Here is a 6,726-nt window from a genome sequence, read left to right as displayed (position 1 = left end):
CACAGCTGAGGAATGCCGAATGGCTAAGAAACACCTAAAGAAATGTTCAACATCTTTAGTCATAAGGGAAATGCAAATCAAAACAACCCTGAGATTTCACCTCACACCAGTGAGAATGGCTAAGATCAAAAACTCAGGGGACAACAGATGCTGGCGAGGATGTGGAGAAAGAGGAACACTCCTCCATTGTTGGTGGGATTGCAAACTGGTACAACCATTCTGGAAATCAGTCTGGAGGATCCTCAGAAAATTGGACATTGAACTGCCTGAGGATCCAGCTATACCTCTCTTGGGCATATACCCAAAAGATGCCCCAACATATAAAAAAGACACGTGCTCCACTATGTTCATTGCAGCCTTATTTATAATAGCCAGAAGCTGGAAAGAACCCAGATGCCCTTCAACAGAGGAATGGATACAGAAAATGTGGTACATCTACACAATGGAATATTACTCAGCTATCAAAAACAACGACTTTATGAAATTCGTAGGCAAATGGCTGGAACTGGAAAATATCATCCTGAGTGAGCTAACCCAATCACAGAAAGACATACATGGTATGCACTCACTGATAAGTGGCTATTAGCCCAAAGCTTGAATTACCCTAGATCCCTAGAACAAACGAAACTCAAGACGGATGATCAAAATGTGAATGCTTCACTCCTTCTTTAAAAGGGGAACAAGAATACCCTTGGCAGGGAAGAGAGAGGCAAAGATTAAAACAGAGACTGAAGGAACACCCATTCAGAGCCTGCCCCACATGTGGCCCATGCATATACAGCCACCCAATTAGACAAGATGGATGAAGCAAAGAAGTGCAGACCGACAGGAGCCGGATGTAGATCGCTCCTGAGAGACACAGCCAGAATACAGCAAATACAGAGGCGAATGCCAGCAGCAAACCACTGAACTGAGAATAGGACCTCCGTTGAAGGAATCAGAGAAAGAACTGGAAGAGCTTGAAGGGGCTCGAGACCCCATATGTACAACAATGCCAAGCTACCAGAGCTTCCAGGGACTAAGCCACTACCTAAAGACTATACATGGACTGACCCTGGACTCTGTCCCCATAGGTAGCAATGAATATCCTAGTAAGAGCACCAGTGGAAGGGGAAGCCCTGGGTCCTGCTGAACCCCCAGTGAACTAGACTGGTGGGGGGAGGGCGGCAATGCGGGGAGGGTTGGGAGGGGAACACCCATAAGGAAGGGGAGGGGGGAGGGGGATGTTTGCCCGGATACCGGGAAAGGGAATAACACTCGAAATGTATATAAGAAATACTCAAGTTAATAAAAAAAAAAAAGAATAGAGCTGGAAAAAAAAAAGAAATACAATGGAATAATTGTATGGTTTGGGTAGTCACCACAACATGAGGAACTATATTAAGGGTCACAATATTAGGAAGAACATTAGGAAAACAGTAGTCTCGGTTTTGTTCCAATTATCATCTAGCTCCTATCTATCAGTATACCTGTTCTCTGAGAGCAAAACTGTGAGCTAGTTTTGTGCTGATATTTAGTTTGTGGAAAGGAAATGATATTTGAGAAGGAGCTAGCCAAGATCACACAGATAGTAAATGTTGGAACAGGATGTGGACCCAGGTGGTCTGAGATCTTGACTTTGATTCTATAACCTTCTTCTTCAACTCCATCATCTGTCAACATGAATTAGAAGTGCTCACCCTAAATTCTAAAGTCTTCCATCAGTTTTCGAAGCATGCAAAGATGAGTTAGCTTGTCAGTTAGCTTCCTTTTTCTGTCCAGTGACGGTAATTATCAGCGGAAATATGCAGTCTCAGAAGCATATGGGTCCACTACCTTAGCATCTTACTTGAAAATTACCATTGATACTTTTAACGTGCACAATTTCTTATAATATAGTAGGTTACAGAGTTTCTTCTTAAGGTTTTGCCAGCAATGGCATAGAATATTTTATCTTTCTAAGGCTTTTCTAGATCCTATCAATAGTAAAGTATTTGTTTTTTAACTTGTTATTTATAAATAAATAAATTCCCAATTTGTTCTTTAGTTCTGCCCCTTGATTCAAATGCCATAAGACTGGTGATGAAGATAGGAAGAAGCTGAGAGAGGTTAATATTTATTTCTCTCAGACATTGAAAATCAGCATGGCAAAATAGCCCAGACTGGGTGCTAATCTTCTATTTAGCACTTGACTGTGTGAATAAATATGAACTTGTAAGACCATGCACAGGCTAACGTATCAGCAAAGGTGTTAATAAATAATGACACCAGTAACCAGCATCCTCCCCATTGCTGTCACAGCAAATCTCTTTATTAATTGCCCTGGAACACTCTAAAAGTTCCCTGCAGATCAACTCTGTAAAAAGAGAAAACAAAAAAATGGCACTGAGTTTATCGTTTTAGCCACTTTTTCAAGATTTATTATAGTTTTGATTATGTGTGTATGTGTCTATGTCCAAGTCTGGCACTGTCCACATGAATACAGGTGCCTTTGGAGACCAAAGGAGCTAGTCAGGTTTCCTGCAGCTGGAGTAGGCAGTGGGTCACAAGCTGCCAGGCGTGTGTACTGGGAAGGGAACTCAGATCGTCTGAAAAAGCAGTGTACACTCAACTGCTGAGCCATTCAGCCTCTGTCTTAACCACCGTCAATTGCCCACTTCAGTGGCCTTCAGTACATTCAAGTACACGACACAATTCCACCTTTCTTGCTAAGAGATTTCATCTTGCAAAACTAAAGCGGGGTTGGGGATTTAGCTCAGCGGTAAGCGCTTGCCTAGCAGGCGCAAGGCTCTGGGTTTGATCCCCAGCTTCAAAAAAAAAGAAAAAAGGAAAAAAAAAAACAAAAACTAAAGCTATGCCCCAAGTACACAACTCTCTGGACCTCCTCCCCTTGGTCCTTGGCAACCGTCACTCTGCTCTCTTTGTTTATAAATCCAGTTTCTCTAGTTACATTATAATGAGAGTAAGAATACAACATTTGCCCTTTGGTGATGAACTTGCTTCCCTTGCACCACGTCAATCAAGAGTTAAATATAAAATTAGCACCTCAGATTCGCCTTCCTTGCCTTTGCTGGGCCGTGTGTCAAAATTCCTTGCTTTTAAAAATTGGGTTATATTCCATCGTATGCCCACACATGTTGCTTACCTATCCATCTGTCATTGGGCGCTTAGGTTGCTTACACCTGTTGGCTCCCGTGAATAATGCTACAATGAACACACTTAAAAACATCTCCAGTCCTTAGCCTCAGTTTTATCATGTGTATGGCCGGAGGTAGGGTTGCTGAGTTATACATATGAGTCATTGGGGTAGCTGGGAGCAGGTGAGTGTATGGATGTACGCTCCCATTGACCACAGCAGGGCTTTCTTCTTTCATTCTTCACATTATGTCCTTGAGACAGGACCTCTCACTGAACCAAAGCTCATTCTTTTGGCTAGAACGGCTGCTCAAGTGATCAAAATTATCTCGGCCCTGGCCCACCCCTCCCCCACTCCCATGCCGGAGTTGCACATACATACACACAGAGCCGTGGCTAACTTTTTATATGGCTACAAGGGATTTTAACTCACATCTTCATGTTTGCACAAATATCCTTATCCACTGAGCCAGTTTCCCAAGTACAGGCCGGTTTCTGAGGCACCAACTCACCATTTTACCTGTCAAGTAACAGTGCACTGGAGTTCCTTTTTCTCTACATCCTTGCCTGATCGCTGTTTGTTTGTTGTTATTGTTACTGTTCTCTTTGCTTGTTTGTTTGTGTTGTTGGTAGCCTTCCTAAGAGGCATGAGAGATGAGGAATTACTTTTAACTCAATTCGTAAGTGAAGAAACTGGGGCACAGAGAGTTAAAAATAAGCTGTCTAGGCTCATATTGCCTCCAACTGCCAATAGATTCTTATACCCCATACTGTTTTCTTTTAATAATGAAAGTAGATGCCATTTATTGAATGTACTATGCTCCTAGCACTGCACAACGCATTCTATATGAGGAATTTCACACAATACTCAAGAGTAGACTGTGAGACAGGCTTTATGGTTTCTTCTCTTCTAAGGAAGATTAGGACAGAAAGAAATTGAGTTCACTGTCCAGAGGCGGTTACTCAGGGATAAGAGTCAGAATCCAAATCCAGTTTCTGAACTCAAGGTTTAAGCAATCAACCTTCCTACATTATATTTCAGTCAAACCAACATTTCATTAAGTTCTTTATCTTTTTCTATGTAGCCTCAGTTGAGATACCTTCCTTCCTTATAGATAATCAAAGCCATTCTCTTGTATTTCTTGGTTATTGGAGTTTGCTTACCCACCCAGGAAGGCTCGTGTTGGCATTTGGATGCAACTCCTCAAGGCTTTCCGATGAGCTCAGACAGTTTAAACATGTATACCTCCTGGAACATTCCTTCCCAGGTAGGGTATGTTGGCAGGACTCCACACTGCCCAAAAGGTCTGCTACTTTCAAAGGAGCCTCTCACTTACCTCTGAATCTTTCCCAGCTACCTGGCATTTGTTCTAATTGCCAGCACCACATGGTGACTTGTTCCTTGGCATATTAGCCTGTCTGTGGATCTGACAAGCATTTTCACTCTGCTGTGAACTAAAACTGATCACTTCATGGGCCTTTTGAACTCCGTTAAATCTTGCCAGCAAGAACCAGTCTGTTTTGTGAAACAGAGTGTGCCAAATAATTTCAAATGATATCACGTGATACCTGACAATATAGGTCAGTAGTGAAACACTTGCTTCCTGTACACAAGGCTGTGGGTACATGTCTAGCACAGAAAGGGAAAAGACTTAGAATATTGAATGGTACATAAACACGAGTGAGTCATGCCGAGTGTGGACTGTGCAGTTTGCCCAGACTAGCTTCAGAACTTCAGTCAGCCATTTTGTAGATGCTGCACTTTGAGCAAACAGGTTTCTCCCTGAGCCTTAGTTTCCTCACCAGGTGGAGATAAAACTAATATCCCTCACACCTCTATAAAATATACTTTAAAATATCTGTGTCATAATGTTATAAAAGGATCAAATTCTATTCATCAAAATAATAGCACGGCATCTGGCACATAGTAAAGACTCCATAAATGTTAGCTGCCTATTAAATCAGGCTGGCTCCATGATAGCATTCCAAGGAGGGAGATTAATCCCTGCTGTCATGTCTAGGAAAGAGACTTACACATAGTAGGTCAGATCTAGAAATCTTTTAGAAGATTATTGTTCATTATTTTGGTGGGATGGCCAAACAGTTTTCAACCTTGTGAGCCCACACTGCAAAACTTCCAATCTCAGGACCAAAAAGGCTCAGAGTAAGGATGAAGCCAAAGAGAGCAGGCATGGAGACAGGTACACACAGGAATTCCAGGAGCTCTCATCCTTTGGGAGCCAACCTGAAGATGCCTGATGCATCAGGCCAAAAGAAGTTGGCTAAGGACTATGTGTGAAGACATAGGGTATTGAGCAATGACCTGCAGGTCTAAACAGTTCCAGAATCTTGCCCACCCGAGGAGACGTCCTGCTACTTCTCCCTGGTGATTATCCTGCTTTTCCATTTCCACATGTTAGGAAACGTCTCCTAATGGGACATCCTAATCCAAGTCATCCGATTTGAGTCCTTTGAACACAGCCGGGCCACATACAAACAGGAAGCATATTGTCTGCAATTGGAATGGGCTAGAGTGCTTAGTACCTGTTTACATCACTGCTGGAATCTGTGCTCTGTTGTGACACAAAGCGATAGAGCACTCCTCCTAAACAGATCTTCTGTTCAAGTCTTGGACCTCACAGCAGTATTCACAGGGAGAAATGCTTTCGTGAAAGGACTGGATCGTGAGTATGCTGGCCCAATCCATGGTTTAATTGAATAATGGATGGTAACTGAATGGGCTGTTTGTTTGGTTGTAATAGCAGCTTTGTATAGAGAAGCCTGATTGGAGGAAGTGAGTTACTAGGATGGCTTTGGAAGCTGTATCTCATCTGTAGCCTCTTCCCTGACCCCCTACCCTACGTCCTGGGTGACTTGAGTTGACCAGCTTTTTTTATTATATTCTCCAATACTGTTTCAAACTCACCTCTCTCCACAGCAATGGGACCAACAGGTCATGGATTTAAGCCTCAGAAATCACGGGCCTAGATCAGTTCTCCCTTAAGCTGTTTACTTGTATTTCTTGTAATAGCAACAAATGCGAATAATACAAACTCTGTCCTTGTACTTATTCAGGGACTGAATTGCCTAACAGAGTAATGCCTGTACATATGTACTTACCTAAACTTGAACTGATTGAAAATTATATTCACATTTAGTATCAGCCATACTGCAAGTGCTTAATAAGCACCTGTGTAGTGGACAGAACTGAGAACACTTGCATCATCACAGCAAGGTCTGTTGGCCAGAGATGCTCTAGAAAACAGATCGGATCTCAGATCATTCACCTAACAAATGTTATCATAGCTGGATGAGGAGAAGGGTAGTCCTCAGCATAGTGTGGTAGTATTAAAATGCCATGCATTTTTTAAATGTATATCCCACAAAAATTGGGAATCTAATTTCCCATTCTTGAACATGACCTAATCTTGTTGGCTAATAAATAGAATTAAACAGAAGTTATGAGCTTTGTTTTTAGAGAAAGCAAGTTAGTTTCAGCTTGACTCCTAACTTCTCCTCTTTCCTCTCCTTTCCCCACCCCATCTTCTCACTCCCCACTTTCTCTGGTAATTCGACCTTTTGGGACCTATCATGAGTAAGCTTCAACCGCTT

At 42.3% G+C, this 6,726-nt stretch overlaps 1 long non-coding RNA gene across 1 annotated transcript; it reads right to left on the bottom strand.

Annotated features, from left to right (window-relative positions):
* Positions 1-2,264: 2,264 nt before the first annotated feature.
* LOC120102176 (uncharacterized) lies at positions 2,265-5,705 on the bottom strand. The gene is made up of 3 exons (XR_005503341.2): positions 5,472-5,705; positions 3,627-3,752; positions 2,265-2,335 (listed from the first exon to the last, which is right to left on the bottom strand). It is a non-coding gene; the product is annotated as an uncharacterized LOC120102176 (long non-coding RNA).
* Positions 5,706-6,726: the final 1,021 nt, after the last annotated feature.

This window comes from Rattus norvegicus, chromosome 4 (genome assembly GCF_036323735.1).
Source record: "Rattus norvegicus strain BN/NHsdMcwi chromosome 4, GRCr8, whole genome shotgun sequence".
NCBI classification, from domain to species: domain Eukaryota; kingdom Metazoa; phylum Chordata; class Mammalia; order Rodentia; family Muridae; genus Rattus; species Rattus norvegicus.
The sequence above is the reverse complement of the archived record's forward strand: the minus strand, read 5'-3'. Positions and strand labels throughout refer to the sequence as shown.